The sequence below is a fragment of the Bos grunniens genome, chromosome 5 (assembly GCF_055505025.1).
Source record: "Bos grunniens cultivar Pamir isolate PY7600 chromosome 5, Bosgru_T2T1.0, whole genome shotgun sequence".
Classification (NCBI taxonomy): domain Eukaryota; kingdom Metazoa; phylum Chordata; class Mammalia; order Artiodactyla; family Bovidae; genus Bos; species Bos grunniens.
The window spans coordinates 45,393,759-45,421,505 of record NC_141169.1 but is presented as its reverse complement, the minus strand read 5'-3'; the positions used below and the strand labels follow the sequence as shown (position 1 = coordinate 45,421,505).

Below are 27,747 nucleotides of genomic sequence, written 5' to 3'. Positions count from 1 at the left end.
AAGTTTTCATGAGGGAAAATAGAATTTTTCAGTGTGAGAAAAAGCCTTGATACGCTGGAAGAGAACGAGTGGAGTAGGAAAAGATTGACTATTTGAATGTTAATGGAAATAAGTAGGAGGGATCAGGAGATAATTTTCCAATTTAGCTCTCTTACTGTAGATAAGAGATCTTATAATTAGATTTCTAGGTATCTATTCCCAGTTGCTAAATTTCTGATAACACACTGCTGAGATCTGACCCCCTGAGCACAGCAATGACTCCATAATTTCAGCTTCTATTCTGTCCCCATTTCTTGCATTTACCACTTCATTTGCTCTTCAAGGCAAGCAGTATGGCTAGTTCTGGCAGTTAAGTGCTTTGCTATAACCACTGAAATAGAATTACATTCTCCACCAAAGTCATAATATCACATCTGTGAAAGGATCTTGATCTGAAATGGAACTGGAGGATATGAAATGGAGACACTCATGCATTCACCCTCAGAAAAACTGAACTTAAGATCCAAAAGCCTGATCTACAGAAGGCTGAGACTCATCTCCTAACCAGTGAACACAACACAATTACTAGTAATTTGAGCTTGCCTCAGTTTATCTCTTTATTTAGGTTGACACATCCTTTTATCATCAATGTAAAAAAACTTACTATCCTTACAACTCTTAATATTTAGCACTAAAACTCAGCACTTTCTTACAGGTTACATGCCTGGAGTGTAACAGCCACTCTGGGAAGGGCAAGAATATTGATGGGTGTTATTGCCTTTCTAATTGTGAACAGATATTAAGTGATCTACTCAAGCAAGTGAGCGGCAGAGTTTGAATCAGAACTACCATCTTTGCTTCCACCCTCTGTCCTGTTGTATAAAGCAACCAAAGAGAACAAATTATGTGCCATGCTTCATTTTAAAGACTTTGAATAGCTTTATGCTTTCATGGGAGACAGAAGAAAATATTTTTTGAGCTTAGTAAATATAGGCATTCTTTAAGCATGGCATTTATTTTAAAAGGAATCTCATCTCTCATTCTTCTGCTACATTCTGGGCCCCACTGCCTGAGTGTTTCAAAATAAATAATGTGTTCTTAATGCTATGAGCACAAACTTGAACTAAATCCTGAAATTTTCACTTGATAGATCTTTAGTAGGTGCTTTTCCAGGTTCTACAGGAGATACATTCAGGTATTCTGAAGTTTCTGTGCTGTTCACGACTATTCTATGGCAAGTCTCCAATCATTCTTTTGAGGTAAATCCTGAACAGAGTGAATATTTTTTTTTCTGACACTTTTCCATCATGAAAAATGTTTTGAGGAACTAGCTCCAATGAGCCATGCATGATATTCACCCTGTCACTTTGTCAATAAGTATGTACTGAGCACTTCCTGTGCCAAGGAGCTGGGACACCGAGGAAAATAAGACAGGATGCCTGCACTTAAGGACATGCTATAGAAAACAAACACAAAAACAAGATAATTTCAGATGACGTGTGCTGTGGAAAAAGTAAAACAGAGCAACACGATGAGATACACGGACTGCGAACCAGGAGGCTGCTTTCGTTCAGGTGATCAGGGAAACACCTCTGAGGAGAAGGTCTTTGAGCTGAAGATCTCAAACCTCCATAAAGCTCGTAGATGTTCCTTTGTTTCCAATCAACACTCAGTCCAAATGTTTCTACTTCATGCAGTTTCATTTTGGGTTGAATGTTTCCAAATATTTGATATTTTCTCCTTTTGGCAAGATTGCTTTGTGAACAGTTTCGTATTAATTTGATGCTTGAAAGGTAGGTTGCTGATTTATTTTGATATAGAAATATCAAATAGTTGTCTACTCCCCTTTTTCTTCTCTATGTGTCAGTTGCATCAACAAGGAGTCCTTAAAAACATGCTTATTCCTGGTGCATGAGACTTCCGTTTAGGTGTGTATGGTTTCCTTGCCTTCAGGGAAGGAGAGCAGGCATTCAAAGAAGGGTGTTTTATTTTTTTCTTCCTCTGCTGCCATGCAGGCTTGCACAGTAGAGAAAAACTCTGTCTCCACTCCACCTCAACTCACTGTGCTGCCTCACACGTCTTGAGTGTCCTTCAGCAGGCTGCGAACTCCACAGGCTATAGAGCCCACCACAGGAACGGCTGGGAAATGTGCAGTTTTTGAATGCACACTTCTTTTTCACTCTGGAAGATAGGAAATACGTGTATTATAATCATCTGGTAAGTCTTTCTGAACTACCTCTCTTCCACCACCAGTTGTATGAATGAAGAGGGAGGAGGAGGAGGCTGAGAAGACTTTCAGGTGAATCTCATGAGTCCCACAAGACTGTACTCTTTTTTTTTCTTTTGGTGGCACAGCACAACATGTAGGATCTTAGTTCCCTGATCAGGGATTGAACCCATGTCCCCTGATGATCATGGAGTCCTAACCACTAAACTGCCAGGGAAGTTCCTAGTCTGTGCTTTTCTTAATGCATGAAGAAAGTATGACTCAAGTTTGAATTGTTACTATGGATAGACAGTGAGTTAATTTTCATTTATTCAAAATTCAACTATTGAGTGAGAATACTATACTCAGGGGGCTTCCCTGGTGGCTCAGGGTTAAAGAATCTGCCTGCCAGTATAGGAGGCATGGGTTTGATCTCTGATCCAGGAAGATCCCATGTGCCACGCAGTAGCTAAGCCTGTATACCAGAGCATTGAGCTTATGCCCCAGGACCTGGGAGCTGTGACTACTGAAGCCCACGTGCCCTAGAGCCTGTGCTCAGCAGCAAGAGAAGTAGCTGAAGTGAGAAGCTTGCTCACCACAACTAGAGAATAGCCCCTAATCACTGCAACCAGAGCAAAGCCCATGCAGCAACGAAGACCCAGCACAGCCAAAAATAGATTAAAAAATTTTTAAAGAATACTATACTCAGTAATAGAGAATAGAAAGAGAAATAAAATATGGTTTGTATGTTCAAGGGGCTCATACTGTAGTAGGCAAGGCAGATTTAAAAACAGAGAAGTTACAATGAAGTAAAAGAGGTGATTATGTAAAGACTTAGGCTTTACTAAGCATTGTATTTGCTTAAAATTCGATAATACCAAAATGATTATCCAAGGCTATGATAGTATTTAATAAATACTGCATTTAAAGTTATAATGAATAAGTTTAAGGACCCTCTAAAAATGTTTCAAACTCTCAGGAGTTCTCCCCAAATTTTTCTTTTAAGGAGCTAGGTATAAATTTGTCAAGGCTCAGCTTAGCAAATGTAGAAACTCCCTCATTGCTAGATAAGGTGACATGAGGTGGGGAAATCTTTCAAACAGAAACATCCATTGTAGACACATGCTTACCACCGTAACTGTATTTTCATCCTTTACTAAGTTTTATTCATGGCCATTGAAATATGACTTATGAACAGACACAAAAAACCACAGATGAATTTTATAGGAATACACTGGCCCTATAAATTTCAGCATTGACAAAGACCTTCGAAATCATCCTTTCTCAGTCCACCCCTTTTCACGACAATACATCTGAAGCCTGGACTTAGTTTAAGTGACCGACTCAGGGTCAACAGCTAGTTAGAGGCAGAGGCAGAAGGTCTGCCATCTCCTGATTTCTCTAGTTCTATATGACAGATGGCATCTGTAAGTTGGCTGGAGATGTTTCTGTAGAATAGATATGAAAAGAATCCTTCTCAGCCCGCTCATAGAATAAGATCTAATCAAGAACAGTAGAATCCCATGGACAGAGGAGCCTGGTGGGCTACAGTCCATGGGGTCGTGAAGAGTCGGACACGACTGAGCAACTTCACTTTCCCTTTTCACTTTCATGCACTGGAGAAGGAAATGGCAACCCACTCTAGTGTTCTTGCCTGGAGAATCCCAGGGACAGGGAGCCTGGTGGGCTGCCGTCTATGGGGTCACACAGAGTCAGACACGACTGAAGTGACTTAGCAGCAGCAGCAGGGTGCTTAAAAAGAGAAAAGTGACAGGCTAAAAGAGATGGAATAGAAGTCTTTGGCACCATGCCCTACTCCCCCTGCATCATTCCTCACTGCCCCCTCGCTGCTCCCCTGCCAGCCCACCACCCCGCCACCCCGTGCCCCATGCCCCCACCTCCCCCTACCCCCACTGCGCCACCCAACACACATTCCATGACTCTTGGCTTCTAGGGTACCCTCACAGGCTGGGTATTCTTCCTCAGGATGGAGGTGATATTAGTGACCCTCTGAGACTAAGTCTGGACTGATACTGAGTCCCAATTCAGGTTACTTTTTCTATGTGGGAAGTTGTAACTTGAACCTGAAAGATGTCACTACAAAAAAAAAAAAAAAACCACCTCCAACTGGTTTAAGGCTTAACACCAACACACTCTCTCTCCTGTGCATGGGAGCAGGACCAGTTTCTCATTAATCTTCCTCCTTTCATTAGTGCTGGCTTCATAGTCTGTGTGGCCAAGCCTTGCTCATCAATGCCAAATTATCCCCGATTGATCCCACATTCCAAACTAAACAGTAAGGATCTCTTTTCCTTCTCCTTCTACTCAGGATGACATAATCATAAACAAATCTCTGTAAAGTATCCCACAGGCCAACATCTGCTTTCCTTTCCTCATCTCCCAAAAGGAGGTGATCATAAACAGAGCTTCAAGAAATTTCTCCTACAGCTGTTTCCATTACACCACTACTTCTCCAGTTTTAGTCCTGCGGGTATTTCCTACTGTGTGTTTATATTTGTGTTACCTAAGAAATAAACTCCTCTTAATTGAAAAACAAATAAACAATGTGCGATGGAAAAGTTCTAGACGTGATATAAATCTCACCAAATTAATCCTGTTCACAAAGATCTTCAAAAAATGGCTTCACCCTTGACCATTCTGCTTCGATTATACAGCCATCTGGAAACAGCCACTAACATTAAAGGATCTGTGTTCCCTTTTTCCCAGTGCCCATCTTGAAAACAGAATTACCTGCCTTTGCTCAACAAAAGGGGTCTTTCTAAGGAAAACTTTAAAAATCCAGACAAAGGAAATCTTTTCTACTTATGAAAGGGATTTGTGATTCTGTAGATGTGCCTGATAGTTCCACAAACCATAGATCTGTTATTAAGAAAGAAAGAAAGAGAAAAGTCAACCTGTCACATGCAACTCAGACCAATAGCAAATGCTGACCAGTGGGAGGCAGTAATGCAGTGTTCAGAGAGCAATGTATCGATGTCATACCTGTACATCAATGACTGCACTCTTGCCTATGGGGCAAGCTCATAAACTGGCGAAAACACAGGTTCTTGATTCACACTGATCTGGATCCCAATCCAGGTCTACCAATTACAGTCTCTGTGAGTAAGCAATTTTTTTTTCCCTAAGGATAAAATAGGGTTAATTATATTCCTGTCTTCATAGGGTCACAGTTAGGATTAACTGAGATGATTCAGTCTAGTCACCTAGACTATCTGCCTAGTCCTCACCCTGACAGATAGCAAGTGTGCAATAAACGTTGGTTAATAAGTAAATAAGTCGACCTGGCAGCAGAAGCAGGGGTAAAGGAGGCCAGTGGGCTGCCTTTGCAGATGAACAAAAGCAATCTCTGTGCTAGGGGAACCTAAGCCAGAATTCATGTCCCAGATATGTAAAAAAGCAGGGCGTGCCTCACTCACCCAATATGGCCAAAAAGGTTCCTGGCTAATTTTAAGAGTTGCTCAATCAATTACAGACTTAAGGGATAATTGGGCATCCTTTGTTTCTCTTGGCGAAATCCTAATTGGCAAGAGAAATGTTACAAAGCTCTTCTTTTAAAAAAAAAAATTATTTTAATAGCAAAAAGTGGATTACATGGATAACCTTTAAGGTTCATTTCAGGTCAAAGCCTCCTTAACAGCCCCGGGTATGTGATAAAGGAATACACTTGCGCTTTGGTGCCAGGTAGACCGGAAGGTAAGCCTGGGCTCCACCTTGGAACCTGGTCAAGATCCATCTTCTCTCTGCAGCCCTGTTTTCTCATCTGTGCATAGAGCAATAGTGATACCTGCCTTACAGCATGGTTGTGAGGACTAAATGAGAATGGTGTGCGTTCTCAGTCGTGTCTGACTCTTTGCAACCCCATGGACTGTAGCCTGCCAGGCTCCTCCCTCCATGGAATTTTCTAGGCAAGAATACTGGAGTGGGTTGCCATTTCTTACTCCAGGGGAATCTTCCCGACCCAGGGATTGAACTGGTATCTCCTGCGTCTCCTGCACTGGCAGGCAGATTCTTTACCATTGAGCCACTTGGGAAGCCACCTGGGGAACCCCTCAATGAGAACATTGTATGTGAAAGTATCACATGGCACGTAATGAATAAATGGGAGCATCTCTACCCTTCCACTCCAAAATCACCCAGAGAGCAACTGAAATCTCTCTGAACCCCCAGGAGAGCTCTTTCTTAGGGAACTGTAGCTGTGGACAAGGTTTTGCCATGTGTGTATGTTCTCTATAAGACCTATTACTTAAACAGCCCCTTGAGGACTTTTTTTTTAGGAGGAAAGAAGATGAGAGAAGGAGTCAGTGGCAGAAACCTATGGGCTAGAATTTTGGCATTGCTTAGCTGGCTGCTCAGAGGACATCATCCCACCTTACATCCACCCAGCCACCTGCCAATTCCACAAATTTATTGAGCATCAATTCTGTGTGAGCCTTGTATATAGGGCTAAGGAGACAGCAGTGAGGAATCAATGACCCCTGTGTTTAAGAGTTCACAGTCCAGGGAACTCCCTGGCAGTCCAGTGGTTAGGACTCCATGCTTTCACTACTACGGGCACAGGTTCAATCCCTGGTTAGGGAACTAAGATCCCACAAGCTGTGTAGTGTAGCCAAAAATAAAACAAAGAGTTCAGTCCACTGGGAGAGACAGAGAAAATGAAGCACCCTTCTCCATCAAAACACAGTCCAATGTCATCAGCACCAAGAGGAGGGAAATACAAAATGCCGTGGGCATGGCAAGAGCAAGACGTGTGCTTCCTGAGGAGGCTGTTAACGGGACACTACTTTCAGTGTATTAAGTGAGGAGTAAGGAAAAATCACCGACTCGATGGACATGAGTTTGAGTGAACTCCAGGAGTTGGTGATGAACAGGGAGGCCTGGCGTGCCGCTATTCATGGGGTCACAAAGAGTCCGACAAGACTGAGCGACTGAACTGAACTGAAGGAAAAATGGATTTTAAATCTAATTTTTAAAAGAATAATAAACACTGGCTCACCCATTACGCCACCTGAAATAAAATACTACAGAGGAACAGGGAAGTGGATAAAGGTAGTTAAAAGGTACAAACTTATAGTTACAAGATAAGTAATTCCTGGGGATGTAACATACAGCATTGTGACAGTAGTTGACAATACTTAAAAATTGCCAAGAAAGTAGATCTTAAAAGTTCTCATTATAGAAAAAAAAATGTAACTCTGTGAGGTGATGGTTAACTAAACTTCACTATGCTGGTCATTTCACAATACATACATATATCAAATCCTTATGTTGTACACCTTTAAACTATATAATGTTATGCATCAACTATATCTCAATAAAGCTAGGGGAAAAAAACTACCACAGATACAGTTGAAACAACCCAAACATTCCTTCCTTCTCCATTCATATCTTCACACTTTAACCATATAGGTATGCATGTATGCCATGTAATTTATAGAAACTTTTGGAGAAGGAAATGGCAACCCACTCCAGTACTCTTGCCAGGAAAATCCCATGGACAGAGAAGCCTGGTAGACTACAGTCCATGGGATCTCAAAGAGTCAAGACACGACTGAGCGACTTCACTTTCACTTTCGAGAAATAAATATTCTATTAATAAAAATGTTGTTTAGGGACATTTATCTTTAATTCATTCCTACTAGTAAATGTCAAAGCAAATCAAAGTTCTGAAAAATTTTGCAAAGATTTTAATTTTCCTTTTTTTAAAATTTTCCCCAAGTTTGCCTTTAGGTTTCTGAACTCCACACATGCAGTATTAATATTTTTAAAATTTAGAAAATAGAAAAAAAAATCACCCATTCACTGTAAATATCACTATAATAATTCAGTTTCAGAATTTCTGCTGCCTTGACAGCATACGCACACTGTAAAAATACTCAACAATAGGTCTGTGCTAAAGAGGAGAGTTATTTCATTTTTTTTAATGTTGTACTCAAGAGTGTGGCCTGAGGACTTCCCTGGTGGCACAGTGGACAAGAATCCGCCTGCCAGTGCTGGGGACATGGGTTCAATCCCTGGTCTGTAAAGATTCCACACGCCGTGGAGCAAATAAGTCCGGGCACCGCAACTACTGAGCCTGTGCTCCAGAGCTCACGAACCTCAACTACTGAAACCCACACAGCCTAGAGCCCCTGCTCTGCAACAAGAGAAGCTTCTTAAAGAGAAATCCATGCACCACAACAAAGAGTAGCCCCTGCTCACCATAACTAGAGAAGGCCCTTGCAGCAACAAAGACCCAAAGCAGAATAAGGAAAAAGAAGAAAAAAAAAAGACCCAGCATAGCCAATAAATAAATAAAGTGTTGTCTGTTACAGTAAGCATGGGACCAACCTCCTCAATCACATAAAGCAGTGGGTTTGCAGTCGTGTCTGAGCACACTCAGGGGTGGGCATCCTGGAAAGCTCTGATCTGGAGAGCACATAAGGAGGGCACCCTACCCGGATATGAGACTTAGAGACATTTTCCCACACTGCTGGAGGAAAATGTAAAGGATTGGTAGAAATTACCAGACTAACAGTTACAAGTGGGAAGAGTAAAGGCACTGTTTCAGGCATAATGAAAGAAGAATCAGAAGTACTAAGAGCATGGCATGTTTGAGACAGTAAATGGCATTCCTATTGCTGGGGCATAGAAGTTGAGGTGGGAAGTGACAAAATATAAGTTAGAGAAGACAATTAACACAGGAGACCCTCTATCAGAATGTCCTAACCTACAGAATACATTTATGGAAAGGAAATTAAACGAAGCATGCAAACATGCTCAGTGGATAGAAGTAATAAATTAATGTAAAAATGTGAATGCACTAAAACTCAGCATAATTTCCCCCTAATTTTCCTCTACAATGCCAAAAATGTACCGTATTCTTCATTTACTCTATTCATCACTTATCTTGTTCACCATTTATTTACTTTTGGAGCCAAATCATTAAGCTGAAGACTAAATTGAGTGTGTTATATCTCCTAATGACTCATGTAACAATGGCACTCTCACATCCTATTTTATTGTGGCAGTAAAGTGCATGTGACCTTCCCCATGACGTTAAACACAGCACTGGAGACCCAGCTATGCTGTGAAATGAGGTTGCCTCTGTCGAGGAATACTGAGTCAGACTGGCCTGAAGGATACTTAGTTTTCTGGGACTGTACAGAGTTTGCCCAGCAAGCATTTGGAGTGTTTCACTTGGAACACCAGCCCAAGAGCAAGTCTGAAGAAAGGGAACTGAAGGGAAAGGGAATTGAAGAGGCCTAAGAAGGGACAGGAGAAGGAGGTCAGAGCCGGGAAGTCTTCTGAGGACAGATGATCAAATGCCAAACACAGGCAAAGAGGTTCAGTCCAGTTCTCAAACTGCCACCCAAGGTCTAAACAGAAACTTGATCCCCAAGTGCCAGGCATGTGGACACGTAGCAGGTAGCTAGGTTCTTGTTGAGAAATGATGAGGATGAGCCAGGTCGTTCAACTCTTCTAAATGAAGCAAAGAAAACAAGAACTGGAAACATTCCTGGGAGAAGCAGGTCTCTGGCAGCCCCCGGGGTAGTTGAGAGGAGCGAGGTAGAAGATAACAGAGCGGAATCACATGGATTGTTCAAGAGATGCACGAAGAAGTAGGCCTGGCATGGCACAGTGGTGCAGCTCCAACAGCATCTCAAGATTTCAGGCCCGGCCCTACTTCCTGGACTCTTGTAACGGTGGGAAGTCACTTGGCCTGTACACCAGAGACACAGTAAATTGTCCTCTGAGCATTTGGAAATAAACATTCACTTGGAGATGTAAACACATTACATTAACTGCTCAGAGGTATGCAGTCAGCTCAGAAGACAAACGCTTCTGAGGCCAGCACGACTTGACCGGAGGGAGAACATTAAGAGGTCTAAATAATTGTGAACACAAGGCAAAAAGCAGAGGCAGTCCTTGACTTTCCTGCATCTTTCCTGTTTGTCCTGTTACACAAATGATACTTTCATATTTCACAGACACTCAAACCCCCATTTCACGCACACACTGAATGTGCCCTTTCCCACCTCGGCTGACCAGTGGACACTTGGAGTTGCCACAAGGTGGCACTGCCTGCCAGCCAATAGTTCAGTTCATCAGTGTCGCCCTTGCTGTACCCATTACTGAAAATCATTAATGTATTTTATTGCCTTTTTCCTTAATAAATACCTTATAAAATGAGGAAAAATTGGAAGTTGTCATAAAGAAGAGAGTATGCTGCCAAAAAGGATCAAGTATCTAGTCCCTTTATAGTTACATTTCCCCTGTAAAATAATAAATTGCCATTCTCCTGTATACTTTTTAATCTCTTGTGGAATTTCAGTAGGATCAGTTAACGTCCTAGATACAACCAACTGACATGATCACATGCAGTTGCCTGCAAGGTCAGACCCTGGACTGTGGGAAGCCCAACAGGCAAGTATTGTTTTGTGCATCTCTTGGCAGATTTCTGGGTTTTCTTATTTGCAAAACTCTAATTTTTATTCACTGTATGCTTTTCCATTTGAATTTCTTCCAAAGAATCAAAACAGAGACAGAGTTTCAGTTTGGGAAGGTGAAAAATTCGGGAGATGGATAATGGTGAGAGCTGCACAATAATGTGAATGTACTCAGTGCCACTGAACTGTACAGTTAAATATGGTTATAATAGTATGTTTCACATTAAGTGACTTTTCAGTTCAGTTCAGTCACTCAGTCGTGTCCGACTCTGCAGCCCCGTGGATGGCAGCACACCAGGCTTCCCTGTCCTTCACCAACTCCCAGAGCTTGTTCAAACTCATGTCCATTGAGTTAGTGATGCCATCCAACCATCTCATCCTCTATAGTCCTCTTCTCCTCCCGCCTTCAATCTTTCCCAGCATCAGGGTCTTTTCTATCAGATGGCCAAAGTATGGGAGTTTCAGCTTCAGCATCAGTCCTTCCAATGAATATTCAAGACTGATTTCCTTTAGGATGGACTGTTTGGATCTCCTTGCTGTCCAAGGGACTCTCAAGAGTCTTCCCCAAATCCACAGTTTAAAAGCATCAATTCTTTGGCGCTCAGCTTTCTTTAGAATCCAACTCTCACATCCATACATGACTACTGGAGAAACCATAGCTTTGACTAGATGGACCTTTGTAGGCAAAGTATGACTTTTACCACAATTTAAAAAAATAAATAAAGCCCTTGAGAAACAGATGAAATATAATTAGAATACATCTTTAGTTAAAGCATCAATTTACTTTCAAAAACTGTGGCTGTACAGAGTGCAGCATCTTGAGGTCCTTTGTGCCTCATTCATTGGGGATCAAGCAGGAGAGTGGCTGTCAAGTTAGTGGGGACCACAGAGTTGACTAGGACAAGTGTGGGCAATGAATCCAACAGAGAGTTGCCACGTGAGTGTCAAGTCACTTCAGTCATGTCCAACTCTTTGTGCCCCCATGGACTGCAGCCTGCCAGACTCCTCTGTCCATGAGATTCTCCAGGCAAGAATACTAGAGTGGGGTGCCTTGCCCTCCTCCGGGGGATCTTCCCGACTGAGGGACTGAATTAGCATCTCTTATGTCTCCTGCATTGGCAGGCAGGTTCTTTACGACTGGTGCCACCTGGGAAGCCCCGAGGGTTGCTGATTAGGAGCCAAAAGTCAGGATCAGAAAGATCCAAGGCAGTCACCGAAGTCAAAGAACAGGAGGATCTTAAGTGAAAGATGAAGACAAAATTGGGAACTGAGAGACATGCATGGAGAGGAAGCAGTGTAGGAGCAAACAAGAGGATCTAGGATACTATTCCACTAATACAGTGAGTGGGGGTTTGCACCTTACCAGGGTGAGCTGGCAGGTGTTTGGAGTATGTATCAAGATGGGCTGAAGCTCTAGGCTCAAGACAGACTATTAATTCCTGACTTATCAAGTTCTCATTGGATGACTGGGAGGAGAGGGGGACATTGTACAAAAGCTGGGAACTAATGTAGAGCCTCTGTCATAAGGCTAGGCTGAGGTCTGAAACTGATAGACGTCACTGCTCCTTTATCCCTGCGGGCATGGCAGGGCTGGCTGAATTTTGTTCTCCCCAGGCATATAGCCCTATGCCTTTCTCAAGTTACCAGCCATGTAATGGGTACAGCTGCTTGCATCTTTGAGGAGCAGGTCAAAATCGAAAGGCTGACTGAGAAACAATGAAGGGAAAACTTGTGAGAGCTATTTTTTGAGTCGGAATCATACACTCCCTCCCTCTTCTTGGGGTTACAGCACCACCAGCCCTTTCATTGGGAAAATGCTCTTCCAAGACTCTGTGGGGTTCTGTAGGGGCTGCCAACCCCAGTCTTCTGTGGAACATCCAGCTTCTTACAAGGAAGGAGAGGACCAAGAATGTGCCCATCATAGTTCTCACCCCTGGCCAAATTACTGGCCCAAGGAACAGGCATGTGATTCAAGATAGGCAAGAGTCCTTCCCTGGAATTTGTAAACACGAAAAAAAAGAAGGTCCTTTTTTTCTCCCCTTAGGTGGAAAATTATTAGAATGTGACCCTAGAATGGCTGGCAGTCACATCCCCAACTGGATGATGAGCCAAGAGCCCCCTTTGATGAAGGACTTGGCCCAGCTGCTGTGATTATTGTTGGCACTCAACTTTGGGCTGTCAGCCTTCAGGAACTGCCTCAGCTACAGAGAGCCTCTTCACCCAAAGTCACCCCTGCCCTGGGCTGCCCACATTCAAAGACTGGTGGCTGCAGCAGCCAGGCCATCTCCATCTAACTCGGGACAACTCTGAGGAGCCATTCTACCTCCACAGTTTATGGGTCTGCCTAGGCCAGAGTGTGGCCTGCATCACAGCTCAGCTTTCTCTCTGCCCAGTCCTGCACCCAGCTTTTCCCTTCCACAGGTGTTAATCCTGAGGGTCATTTTTGTGGTTTAGTAGCTAATTTGTGTCCGACTCTCTATGACCCCATGGACTGAAGCCCACCAAGGCTCCTCTGCCCATGGGATTCTCCAGGCAAGAACACTAGAGTGGGCTGCCATTTCCTTCTCAAGGGGATCTTCCTGACCCAGGGGTCAAACCCACATCTCCTTTGTTGGCAGGTAGATACTTTACCACTGAACCACCAGGGAAGCCCTAATCCTGAGGGTACTCCTTAATAAACATCCTGAGCATTAAAATCTATGTCAGCGTCTTCTTTCTAGCCTGCAACATCCATCGCAAAGAGGAACTTGAAAGAATGAAGTCAACACATATAGAAAATATGAATTAGAGAGGGAGAGACAGAGAATCAGAGAACCACTTATGCCATCACTCAGGGTCCAAACTTGGTATCCTGTGGTTTGATTGTGTGAGCCAATTAATCCACATTTTAGACGTTTTGTTTTAGAGCTGGTTTGAGCTGGCTTTCTAGTATTTGTGTCCTAGTGAATACAGAAACCAACGGAACAAACTGCAAGGGATTACTGTGCTTTTTAAATGTTGATTAAAAACAGATGATGTGTGGAGGGTACCCAAGTGACATTGTGTCATTTACTGACCTCTCTGTGCCTTGATTTTTTTCAACGCAAAATGGATACCATTACCTATTTCATTGGATTGTTGTGAGGATTAATTGAATTATTAATAATTCAGTTAGAACAGTACTGTACCTGACATAAATTTATTGTAAGTTGGTGCAAGGGAGCCGTTCTCTTTCTTCATTTAAGAATCAGTGGGGGACTTCCCTTGTGGCCCAGGGCCCCATGGTTAAGACTCCAATCTTCCAATGCAGGGGACACAGACTTAAACACTGGTTGGGGGACTAAGGTCCCGCAGGCCTCGAGGTCAAAAAGTCAGTGGTACCAGGCTTATGCCAATCTTGAATCAGTGACTCTCATGCAAATTCCTTTTGTTGCTTTGTATGTTGATGACATTATGATACAAGACACTGAGATTATTTAATCAGTCTTGCAAACGCCAATACCTACAGGAACAAGCCAGTAGCTCAAATGAAGGAAGCAGGGAGTAATGGGAACTGTGGCAAAATGGAAAGCATACACTTTGTCTAAAGTGAGCAGTGACCCAAGCATAGCTGATATGCTTCCTTAACCATATGCAAGTACCTTCCTTTACCCTATGCAAAGGAAGGCTTATCACTGCTAAAGTTTTAATTTTTCAGGAAAAATTTTAAAACTGTACTTTTATGTAAACTTTTTTTTTTTTTTTTGCAATATTGGCCATTTAAAAAATACAATGAAGGCCAAACAAAACATATCTGTCAGTCACCAGCTTGAGGCTTCATTGTATGATATTTATTGAGTGGTACTGGATTTTTTTTCTTAAAATATTTTAATCAAAATAATACCTGAGCATAGGTCTTACTACTGCTACTGCTAAGTCGCTTCAGTCGTGTCCAACTCTGCGACCCCATAGACGGCAGCCCACCAGGCTCCCCCGTCCCCCGGATCCTCCAGGCAAGACCACTGGAGTGGGTTGCCATTTCCTTCTCCAATGCGTGAAAGTGAAGTCGCTCAGTCACGTCTGACTCCTAGCGACCCCATGGACTGCAGCCTACCAGGTTCCTCTGTCCATGGGATTTTCCAGGCAAGAGTACTGGAGTGGGTTACCATTGCCTTCTCCGAAGTCTTACTAAATAGTATACAAAAGCTTGGGGGTTCCCCAGTGGCTCAGTGGTAAAGAATCGGCCTGCAGTGCAGGAGATGCAGGAGACCTGGGTTCGATCCCTGGGTTGGAAGATCCCCTGGAGGTGGGCATGGCAACCCACTCCCGTATTCTTACCTGGAGAATCCCATGGTCAGAGGAGCCTGGTGGGCTACAGTCCACAGGGTCGCAAAGCATCAGACACAACTGAGCATGCACTCATTCACAGAAGAGCTTAAAACTAAATCAGCATTCCTCTGACCCCCTTCTCTCAGGCCCCACCCTGAGAGAGTTATATTTTCCTAAATAATACCACTGTTTCTTGACTTATCCATTTTAGAAATTATGTTTTTAATTAATGACTTAAAGAATGAACTCATTTACCATTAATTATATTTTTGAGATTTAACCACGGGTATCTTCAACTTTCCCCTAGTCATCCAGTTTCTTTCAACACTATTGAGAGCTGAATCAGTCAAGATTTGGTCAAAAACCATGACAATCCTTTAATCAGAGAGAATTCAATGTAAGAATTGTTTAAAATCATATAAAATGAACTGGAAAGGGCAAAAAGAAGACTCTAACACAGAGTTTCTCAAGTTCAATGCTGTTGGCATTTTGGGCTGAATAATTTTTTGCAGTGGGGGCTGTCCTGTGCATTGCAGGATGTTTAGCAGCATCGCTGGTGTCTCTTCATTAGATGCCAATGCACCCAGACTTTGGGCTTCCCTGGTGCCTCAGACAGTAAAGAACCTGCCAGCAATGTGAGGGACCTGGGTTCGATCCCCGGGTTGGGAAGATCCCTGGGAGGAGGGCATGGCAACCCACTCTAGTATACTTGCTTGGAGAATCCCCATGGACAGAGGAGCCTGGCGGGCTACATTCCATGGGGTTGCAAAGAGTCAGACACCACTGAGCGACTAAGCACACAGCACACAACACCCAGACACAGACACACCCCTTGAATTGTGACAGCCAAAAACTCCACACCTCTGCTGGGGCTGCTCTCTGAGGGGGCACAATGAAACTGGTGCTGCAGGTGTTAGAAAAACTGCAAACTGGATTCAACTGCTACCAGAAAAGGGCCTGCAGCTCTGGAGGAGAAACTTTGTGGGAATGAGGCTCTCTGGAACAGGAAGGACCCTGGAAGGAGGAGTCATTTTTCCTCTTCCAGCCTTGTGGCCGCCCTCTAATACCCTCTATAGGCAGAGCCTAGCAGCGAGCCTGTCTGCAGAGAAGAAATGTGATGGACAGAGACACAGCTCTAGTGCCACAAAGGTGATGGAGAAGGTGGTTTGGGCCGAAAGTGCTGGCACAAGTGCCAAGCTCTGGACTAAATCTCTTGTGTATTATCCCATGTGATTCTAAACTTCTTGTGCTTCCTAATCACTGGGAATCTGAGATGAAATTGGAAAGGTAAGCAGGAGTAAAGAAAGGTCATAGTAAGTGGTTTGAACTTATTCCCAAGGAAAATAGAGAGCCATTGAAGACTTGAAGCAAAGGAGATACACATTTATAGACAACACATTGGATTCTCTTTCCTGATGGCTAATCTTATCCATTGTGAATTGCTCCTTCTGGTTTTGCTCTCAGTATAACCTGATTTCCAATCCAGGGGATATTTTCCTTAAACCCCTCTAGGACTGTTACTTGTCAGAGTTAATGGCTCCCTCCACTGGCTGCTCAGACCTTCTTTACGGGCTTCTTTGTCTTTGTTATTGTTGTTTAAATGTCTGTTTCTCCCACTAGACTGTTAATACCTCTATAGGAATTGTGTTTTATTGATTATTTTGGGCCACCTGCAGTCTAATGTATTAAGTGTTCCTTAAAGGCTTAATGGAAGGATGAACAAGCAGGAAGGCAAGAAGAAATCAAAATATAAATTTACTTGTTAACCTATACCTCTTAGACACAATAATTTTTCATGTGACAAATACACATAAAGGAAAAATATTCACAAAAATTATGGGATGTGGCCAATGTTACACTTAATTTAACTCCTTGAGAAATGTGTCCACCCAACTGACATACTCCAAGACACACACAGAAGTAATTCTGAGTTACAGACTAACACTCCGAATTGTTGTACTTGTTTGATTTCTGAACTCATTTTTCCTTCTCTCCTTTTGGACCCTTCCCACCTACAGTCTCAATCTAGGGCTCCCTAGTTGGGTGGTTGAGCTGATTTCTCCAGCCTCCCACTCTGACTTTCTTCACTTTCATTTCTTCCTCACAGCTCAGCAATTCTGAACACCCTCCAGACCAAATCTGACCCCAGTGCCTCTTTTCCATGGTTCCCACCAGAAACCACCGACAGGTTGAGGTGTCACAGCGAACAAAGCTTCACTTTAAAGTTAAGCAGACTGAAGTCAGTCCCACTGTAGCTCTGTGACTTTGGGAAAGTTATTCAACTTTCCTAGTCTTCCATATCCTCTTCTCCAAAGTGGCTAATAAAGTCTATCTTAAGGGCTTGTTAAGAAAATTGGACTATATGTTACATGTAAAGTTCCAAGCATCAGGCCTGGTGTCTCAGGTGGGTTCCTAGAAACTGACGCTGAGAGATTTGCGTGTGGAGGTTTCATCAGGGAATGCCCTTGGGATCAACATCATGGGGCAGGAAGAAATAGGAATGGATGGAGAGGAAAGGAGTAGAATACAGTCACAATACAGCCTAAAGCTGGGAAGGTCCTTCACAGGTGTTCTGCCCTGCCCCCATTAGCCAAGGCATTGAAAGCTGACTTCCCCCAGGGAAGGAGCCATCTGTAACCTTGGATGAGCTGATGGTCCTCAGCTGAGCGCAATTCCTAGCAAGCAACTGCCAGCAGCTAACACCCGAGATTGGGGGCTGAAGCTCAGATCTGAGGCAGGTTTCTGGGCAGAGACACTGACAAATGGTGGTGTGGCAGGATACAAAAATATATTTGGTCTCCATCCCCAGTCTGGGGCACAGAGCTCCTGAAAGCCTTGGAATTTCCCGAGTGACAGGAGTATCTTTTGTTATCCTTAACAAGCCCCTTTGATCATACCTGTTGTTTAGTTGCTCATTCATGTCCGACTCTTTGCAACTGCATAAACTGTAGCCCGCCAAGCTCCTCTGTTCATGGGATTTTCCAGGCAAGAATACTGGAGTGGGCTGCCATTTCCTTTCTTCCCAATCCAGGGATAGAACCTGTGTCTCCTGCAAGTCTCCTGCACTGCAGGCAGATTCTTTACCAGTGAACCACCAGGAAGCCTGAGTTTATGCTAATCTGGCAATTTAGGGTGGGGCCCTAGATGTGACTGGTTCTGGGAAGACCAAAAAATTAGAGTTAGAACTTTGAGCCTCATCCACCAACCTCCAAGAAGGAAGAGGAAGGTGGGGGGCTAGGGGAAGGTGGGGAAGATTTGAGCTCTATAAAAACTCTTGAGTGATATTCAGAGAGCTTCTGGGTTGGGGAACACATTGATGTGCTGGGAGGTTGGCATGCCTCCTCACAGGACCTCCCCACAATCCCCTCACCCCATATGCATCTCTTGCCTCTGAATCTCTTCTATTTGGCTGTTTCTGAGTTTTTCTTTAGTAATAAAGTGGTAAGCACAAGTAAACTGTGTTCCTGAGTTCTGCGAGCCATCGTAGCAAACTGTGGAACCTAGGAAAAGAGTTCTGAGAACCTCTAATTTATAGCCAGTTGGTTAGATGTATAAATGGCTAGGAACTTACACCTGGTGTCTAGTCCTGTGCTTCTGAGTCTTTAAACTGTGAGATCTGCACCAACTCTGAGTAGTGTCAGTATTGAATTGCAGGACACCCCATTGGGGTCAGAGATTTCACTGGTGTCAAAGTCACCCTAGGTGGGTGTTGCGACCCGCCCCTCACCCCCACCCCCTGCCCACCACCACCTCTAATAAACTTGATTCTCCTTTCCTTCTGCCTCATGTCTAGAAATTCTTTTTCAACCAGCACAGGGACCATGACAGTGGGTGTAAATAAATGTAGTAGTTTTGTAAATTGAAAGAAAAATAAAAACAATGCTAAAATGTAGTGGACATTCAGTATTTCCTGAATGAGAAAATAAATGCTAACTCTGGGTACAAAAACCTTGACCATAGTTGTTGTGTGAAATAAAACTATCTCCTGCCGTATCAATAAACAAGAAATGTCACAGCCATCAGCGATTTCTGGCCATCGATTCTTTGGTGCTCAACCTTCTTTACGGTGAACTACGGCTCCCAAAGCTGTGATCCAGCAGATGTCGTCACCCCGCCTTGGTGACTGCTGAGGAGCTGGGGTGGGGAATGTAAGAAGCAGCCATCTGCCACTCCCCAAGGTGAACCAGGAAATAGGATTTGGCTCCAGGTAGCTGAGGTGCATATGAAAGGAATGCATTCAGGGAGCCCAGAGGCTTGCATCTTCTCTAAGAATGCTAAATTCCTTAATTTGAAGTCTGATCTTTGATGTTCAGCCTGCCTGCTCCCTTTGTTGTAAACTTGTATATAGCCTGACTCCTCCTCCTGCCTCCTGGGAGCAGTATTCTCAGAAATACTGAGATGCTGTCTACCAGACTTGGGAGTCCTAAACATTCCCATCAAATGAAATAACTCTACTTTCAGGTTGGAGAGGAAATGGCAACCCACTCCAGTATTCTTTCCTGGAGAATTCTGTGGACGGAGGAGCCTGGCAGGCTACAGTCCATACAGTCCATGGGGTTACAGAGGGTCAGACAGGACTGAACGACTAACACTTTCACTTTTCAGGTTGTGACTGTATTTTTTAGTCCACAGTTGATTCTATCCACTTCTGATATACTTTTAATTATACCTGGGTGGGGTTAACTCATGATGAAAATATCAAAAAGGATGTGAAAGCACTTCAATCTAAAAATGAAACCAGAGGTTACAAAATGGAGAAAATCACACACACATAAGCCTTGACGAGAACCGAACTTAAGAGAACTGAGAGATTGATTTCCCTGTAAATACCTGATTTACAGACGACCAAGACTTATCTCCTGACAAATGAAAACCATCCAAGAATCTCTCCCTGTCCATTCTCAAGCCAGTCAACTTACCGCCTGGACTCTGGCTAGACCTCCCCTCTTTGCATTGAAAGTGAAAAGTGAAAGTCGCTCAGTTGTGTCCAACTCTTTGTTCGGACAGTCCATGGAATTCTCCATTCCCTGAATACTGGAGTGAGTAGCCTTTTCCTTTTCCCAACCCAGGGATCAAACCCAGGTCTCCCGTATTGCAGGCAGATTCTTTACCAGCTGAGCCACAAGGGAAGCCCATTCCTTGCCCTTAAATACAGCCCACCCCAAACTCTGAACAGATTTACCGGCAGCTTGCTACAGCAAGTGTTCCCTGAAGTGCAATTCCTCTGCTATTCCAGAATGAATGCAATTTCTGGTCATTTGAGCTTGCCTTTTATGTAGGTAAACAAAGTTAAAGACTGACCCCTCACAATGGAATAAAAGCTATAGTCTGGCAGTTTTATAAACACGAGCTAACTTTAAAATGCGTGTGTTTTGTCACAGTTACAAATAACCCCCCTCAGGAGGTAATGGTAAGATGGTTCCATGGGGCTGGGGAGAGAGATATTGAGGAAACCAAGTAGCATGATTAACTCAACTCTGTACACCTGAGACCTCTGGGCAGCAAAAGGAACACTTCTCAGTCCCTGTCCAGTGTGTGTCCTGTTCTCTATTCAGCTCAGCTGGGTGCCATATACTCACCCCTCTGGGCCTCACTCTCCGCTGTCGCCTCTCGGCCATCTCCAGCAACAGGGGTTTTGTATACACAGAAGAGGATTCTCAGTGTCTGCCTGTGATTTCTAAGCGTTCACCACCACCCCCACCTTCCCACCCCCAAGGGCATGGTCCCATTATACTTCTAAAGAGATTCGCATTGCTCCCCTGGGTCTTCCTGCCAAAGCCAGTGCCGCTGCTCTTGTGCAAAAGGCATATTTCCTCTTGCTTGCCTGTGAGCTCTACCTGTGCTTGGCTGCAGAGATGCTGCAGGGCTTTACAGCCATCCTGTCCTTTGGCCAGCCGAGTAGAACTTCCAGGCGGCACATGACCTGCAAATGCTCTCATTTAGTCTAGATTCAGTCACAGGGATCAATTCAATAGGTAAGGAACAAGAGATACAGGAAATACAGCACAGTACCAAGGCCTGGATGAGGCAGGAGGTGATGGGTGAGTGAAAGATCACCCTGTCTCTCTCTTTTTCCAGCATCACTGTGGAACCTTAGACTAGGAACAGAGATTAAGAATGTTAAGGATGAACTAGTGTTGGTGTAGCTCATTGGGCGTGTCAAAAGAGCAAGAGGCATTCAGAATCCATGTGAGTGAGAAATTTCAGATCGGAAGATTCACCATTATTATCCAACTGAATAAAGACACTAATGTAGCCAGGAAAGTGTCAATATCCCAGGTGAAAGACAAAGGTTTGACTAATTGAAGGTCCTAAGGATATGATAGAGTATCTCAAAGATAAATTTCAATATAAAAGAGTAATAATTTCATCTACACATAGCATAAAAACATGCTACTAAATCTACTCTCAAAAGAAAAACTTTTTATACTCCACTTTCCCCTCTAGCTGATACCCCAAAAGAGCAGGCCTCAAAAGATCTATCTAGGGAATTCTCTGATGGTCCAATGGTTAGAATGCCATGTGTCCACTTCAGGGGACTCAGATTTGATCTCTGGTCAGGGAATTAAGATCCTGGATGCCACTCTGCATGACCAAAAAAAAGAAAGAAAAAAGAATTAGAAAAATTCTGTCTATAGTCTGTCTCTAATTCCTCACCTGATACTCTCTAGCGTCTGCTCCAATCAGCCTTCCCTCTCATCACTCTGATGAATCAAGGGCACCAAGGACCTCCACATGACTTAAACTAATGGCAGTTGCCCAATCAGCAGCCTTTAACGCCTTTTATCATTCCCTCCTCCTGGAAATGCTTTCCTCATTTGGTTTCTGCTACTGCTGCTACTGCTAAGTCACTTCAGTCGTGTCCGACTCTGCGACCCCATAGACGGCAGCCCACCAGCCTCCCCCATCCCTGGGATTCTCCAGGCAAGAACACTGGAGTGGGTTGCCATTTGGTTTCTAGGACCCTGTATTTATTTGGTTTAGCTTTTATCTCTGTGGCTTTTCCTACTCTTCTGATGGCCACATCTTTTCTTCTTGGTCCCCTGGTTGTCTCACCTAGTCTCATCTTTCTGCTCAAAGACTCCCGACTTTGTACCTCCAGCCTACACCTCCCCCAAGCTCTGGACTTGTATCCTCAACTGTCTTCTCTTTACTTATGTATTTCTAATAGATTTCTCAAACTTTATTCTGCTCTCTCATTCCATCCTACTTCTACCACCAAATCCCCTCCATCCAGTTTTCCCCTTCCCAAATAATTCCAATTACATTATTCCAATTACATTATTCCAGTTGCTTAGGCCCCAAAGCTTGAGGCCTCTTTAATCCCATCTTTAACCCCTCTCTTTCATTCATACCTCACATCCAATCTATCAGGAAATCCCATTGTATCTGCATATTTTCAAAATATATGCACAATCTGACCACTTCTTGCCTCTCCTTTACTAACCCCCTGGTGGCCATAATCTCTCCCCTCTTAGTAACAACGAGGGTATTGCCTCCAAACTGGTCATGTTACCCATCTGCTCAAAATCTTTTTAGTAGCTATTTCTCCCAGAACAAAGGGCAAATTACTTTCAGGAAACTATAATACCCTATAAGATCCTGTCTTCTGTTACTAATCTGGTCTCTTCTGTTACTATTCTCTTTACTGCAGTTCTCTTGCTTGAACATGACAAGCATACCTCCACCTCAGGGCCTTTGCACTAGCATTTCCTTTGCTTAAAATGTTCTTCCCTAGAGGTCTGTATGGCTCACTCCTCAACTTTCTTGAGCCTGTTTAAATGTCATCTCCTCTATGAGATCTTCTCTGACAACGCAATTTAAAATGGTCATATCCCACCCCCTCTGTCGTCAAGATCCCAAATTCCCTTGCCCTCCCTTATTTTGTCTTTATAGTTCTTATTATATTTGATCATATCAGATACCATAAGTTATTTATTTACTTTATATTCTTTGTCTACCCTATTTTGTTCACTGAATCCCAGCACCCACAGCAAAGTCTGGTACATACAGCAAATACTGGTTTAATCAGTATTATTGAATGAATGAAAACTAGTTAAACAATTATATGTAACTATTAAATTTTAATGCAATTATTTTTATAGAACCATAATTCCATTATTTTTATGACATACCTTAAAACTAATCATTGTTATTAACTACGAATAATTATTTTCATTAACTCATTGTCACTTCACTGAAGGTTAAATAATCCTTTTCAGCAGACTCCAAAGTACCTGTCCTTTCTAAACTCGTGCAAGGGAAGCTCGCTATCTATACCCAAACACTGCCTGGATTTTAAATCATAATAACCAGCCTCTGTGACTCAAACACTGAAACAATATGGCTGCACACAGGGTCCTAGGATCAGGTTGCCATGGTAACCTCTGCTTTCATCTTCTCTGAATTTAATTGTTCACTTCTAAAATCAGCATGTTTCCATTTTGCCAGGCCTCAGCTGGCAGGAAATTAAGTGACAGTGTTACTATTCATTATGATTATTTGCTAATGATAATTTATGTTTAGAAATATAATAGAATATAGGAAAAATAAGGTATTTAAAATTGCTTTTCAATCCACCTAATGCTGTTTTAAGTACTGGTTACTGGCTTTGCATGTTATTGAAACACTCTTTACTTTTTCGGCCACCCAAATACATTTCAGTCATGTTTGTATTCCAGTGTAAGATAACTGGACGTTGCTTCCTTGGTATGAACTCCATTAGGAGACTCAGCCAAAGAAAAAAGTTGATTGAGATAGTTTAAGTTGTGGGAAGTAATACCTTAGTTGTTAAAAAGAAAAAGAACCAATGAACATTTCTCCAATTTCTTGATTATTTGGAAAAAATAAGATAATCAGCGCTTAAAAATAATAAATCTATAGAAGCTCAGATAATCAAAATAAATGGTGACTTTCTTTGTATAACCCTTTCTATTTTCAGAAACATAATTACCTCTATGCTAAGTTGCTTCAGTTGTGTCCAACTCTGTGCGACCCCATAGACGGCAGCCCACCCGGCTCCCCTGTCCCTGGGATTCTCCAGGCAAGAACACTGGAGTGGCTTTCCATTTCCTTCTCCAATTAATGAAAGTGAAAAGTGAAAGTGAAAAGTGAAAGTGAAGTCGCTCAGTCGTGCCCGACTCTTAGCGACCCCATGGACTGCAGCCCACCAGCCTCCTCCATCCATGGGATTTTCCAGGCAAGAGTACTGGAGTGGGGTGCCATTGCCTTCTCCGAATTACCTCTATACCTAGGTTAATTTTTCAATATAATAATGAAATAAATTTATCTCATTTTTCTGGTGGTATCTGTACTTTTCAGATCAAAGAGAGCCACTGACTCCACACTTAAATCTTAACTCAAAGGCTTAACAGATCCTGGAAGCCTAGATCAAGCCAGTGATAATGGACTTTAGAGGAAAGGAATGCAGACATGAAAGGTATTGACGAGATGGAATTTACTCATGACTGAAACAGGTGAGTGGCTTGGAGGGGTCAACCATTGAGTTAGGGATCTAACCTCAAGAAGATGGAGATCTCCCTTAGGGGACGTGGTCGAGCTAGGTGGAGGTCAGTAGGCTGTTGCTGTTACCAAGTCCAAGCTAGCTCTGCTTGCCACACAACAGGCCGGTAAGTCTACAGACAAGGTGTTGAGGCAAGAAATATTACCACAGACCAAGAAGATGGCAGGCTAATGTTTCAAAGAACCATATTGTGGGGTATGGATGCCAGGTTATTTTATATAATAGATATGTGGGAGCTGAGGAAATAAGTAAAAAGTCCATTAGTCTTGCAAATATCTCTTAGAATGGCAAGTCTTGGGGAGGGGATGTGTTAATTTTTTCCTTTCTGTAGCCGTGCACAGGTGGACAGGGTCCTGAACAAAGGCTCTTTGGTTTAATATTCAGGCAGAAGGGCAGGGTTCCCCCAGGCAGGCCATTATGGATAAACAGTCAAAGCAACATTTAAAGTAAAAGAAACAGATCTAACATGGAGTCAGAATTGGCTGTTTACTGCAATATTGTGGGAGCAGGTCAGATGAGAGGGCGAGAACTGCAACTAGATTTGGGAGTGAGCTAGACAGACCACAGGGACTCATTCAAGGATTGGTGAGAGTGGTAACTGGAGACTCGGCAAAGGCTACTTTCTATTCTGTTTTAAATACTTCTAGACAAACCCTGCAAAAGATATATACCAATTGAGGTAACCTGGGCATACGAATGGGACATGAGCCCCTAGGTCCAAGTCCTGGTCTCAACAGTCTCTAGATAGGAGGAATCTGTAGATCAGGAGAAGTGGAATTCATGGGGCTCAGTCTGCTGTCTTTTACTGTATTTTAGTCAGGGCTTGGGGTTGGGGATGATGAAGAAAGGGGAAAACAGGTACGCATTCAAATGTCCAGCTTGTCTCTATATAAGGAATCTCCTGTTGCACCCTAGCAACAGACTTCTGTATTTTATTTTTTGCCTTAGTAATAGTGTAGTGTTAGTCTCTCAGTCATGACCAGCTCTTTGTGACCCCATGGACTGTAGCCCACCAGGCTCCTGTGTCCATGGAGTTTTCCAGGCAAGAATACTGGAGTGGGTAGCCATTCCCTTGTCCAGAGGATCTTCTCGACCCAGGGAAAGAACCAAGGTCTCCTGCACTGCAGGCAGATTCTTTGTCTGAGCCACCAGGGAAGCCCCATTTCTTGCCATACAGTTGTCTATTGGAGGTTTCAGTATATCAAACTTGCCCTAGGGAGTTATCTTTTTTACACCTTTTCATACTGTTCATGGGGTTCTCAAGGCAAGAATACTGAAGTGGTTTGCCATTCCCTTCTCCAGTAGACCACATTGTGTCAGACCTCTCCACCATGACCCGTCTGTCTTGGGTGGCCCATGAAATTAAAAGACGCTTGCTCCTTGGAAGAAAAGCTATGACCAACCTAGATAGCATATTAAAAAGCAGAGACATTACTTTGCCAACAAAGGTCCATCTAGTCAAAGCTATGGTTTTTCCAGTAGTCATGTATGGATATGAGAGTTGGACCATAAAGAAAGCTGAGCACTGAAGAACTGATGCTTTTGAACTGTGGTGTTGGAAAAGACTCTTGAGAGTCCTCTGGACTGCAAGGAGATCAAATCAGTCAATCCTAAAGAAAATCAGTCCTGAATATTCATTGGAAGGACTGATGCTGAAGCTGAAGCTCCAATACTTTGGCCACCTGATATGAAGAACTAACTCATTGGAAAAGACCTTAATGCTGGGAAAGATTGAAGGTGGGAGGAGAAGGGGACGACAGAGAATGAGATGGTTGGATGGCATCACCAAAGTGATGGACGTATGTTTGAGTAAGCTCTGGGAGTTGGTGATGGACAGGGAAGCCTGGTGTGCTGCAGTCCATGGGGCTGCAAAGAGTTGACACGACTGAGCAACTGAACTGAACTGAGGAAGTTATCAACACAGAGATACTAATTCAGGCTTTGGGCTTGGGTGAAACCCTATAGGAAGAATAGGTATAGTGAGAACAGAAAGGGCCAGAGGTGGAACCCTGGGGAACTCCAACATCTAGCACCAGAAAGAGAAACTGCATAAGGAACTAGGAAGCGTTTTCAGAGAAATAAGAAGGAAAATTTGGGGAGAAATGGTGTTCTAGAAGTCAAGGAACAAAGGTTTCAAGTAGGGAATAGTGTTCCACTGGGCCAAATGATGCAGAGAGTAGCAGGGCCTGAAGAATCTGTGCATTTGGCAATTAAAAGGTGACCTTGGAGGGAGCTTCAGAAGATGGCGGAGGAGTAGGACAGAGAGAACACTTTCTCCCCCACAAATTCATCAAAAGAGCATTTAAACGTTGAGTAAATTCCACAAAACAACTTCTGAATGCCGGCAGAGGACATCAGGCACCCAGAAAAGCAATCCAACTCTTCGAAAGGAGGTAGGAAAAAATATAAAAGACAAAAAAAGAAACAAAAGAGGGAGGGACGGAGCTCCGTCCCGGGAAGGGAGTCTTAAAAAGAGAGAAGTTTCCAAACACCAGGAAACCTTCTCACTGCCGAATCTGTGCCGAGCTTTGGAAGCACAGAGGGCAACATAACAGGAAGAAAAAATAAATAAACAATTAAAACTCGAAGATTGCGAGTCCTACGGTAACTCCCCCAGTGGAGAAGCAGCGCAGACGCCTGCAGGCGCCATTAACAAGCGGGGGCTGGGCAGGGAGGCGCAGCGCGGGCTGCATCGCTTAGAGTAAGAATCTGGCCTGAATACCCTGAGCACTATCTGAGCGAAATAATTTGGGCTAACAAACCAGACTGTGGGATATCTACTACGCGAAAAGCCAGCCCCAACCTAAGACCGCCAGGCCCGCGCACGGAACAAAGAATTGAACAGAGATAGCCGGCTGCAGACCTTCCCCCTCCGGTGATAGGCAGCCAGAGCCGGAAGGGGGCAATCGCAGCCCCAGAGAGACATTATCTATAAAACTGTAAGCAGGCTTCTTTGCTAACTAAAACTTCTTGGGGGTCTGGACGGTTAACATCTGCCTAAGAAGGTGCGCCGGTTTTGCGCCCAGATAACCGAGTGGCGGGGAGGCAATAAGTCGCAGCATTGGCGCTCGCCAAACACCTCATCACTTGAGCTGCTCGGACCTGGGAAGAGCACAATACTCAGGCCCAACTGAGTCTGCGCCTCTGAGGACTATCCGAGTGCCTGAACCTGAGCGGCTTGGACCTGGGAGGTACATGCAACCCAGGGCCAGCCTCGGATTGTTCCCGGCGGAACAACCTAGAGCCCGAGCAGTGTGGGCAGGGAGGCTACACGCGCAGTGAGCGGGGGCAGACCCAGTGTGGCT

General features: G+C 43.6%; 1 long non-coding RNA gene across 1 annotated transcript; it reads right to left on the bottom strand.

The window, feature by feature from the left end:
- Positions 1-571: 571 nt before the first annotated feature.
- Positions 572-18,500, bottom strand: LOC147371856 (uncharacterized). The gene is made up of 2 exons (XR_015163800.1): positions 17,817-18,500; positions 572-2,160 (listed from the first exon to the last, which is right to left on the bottom strand). It is a non-coding gene; the product is annotated as an uncharacterized LOC147371856 (long non-coding RNA).
- Between the last annotated feature and the right edge of the window lie 9,247 nt (positions 18,501-27,747).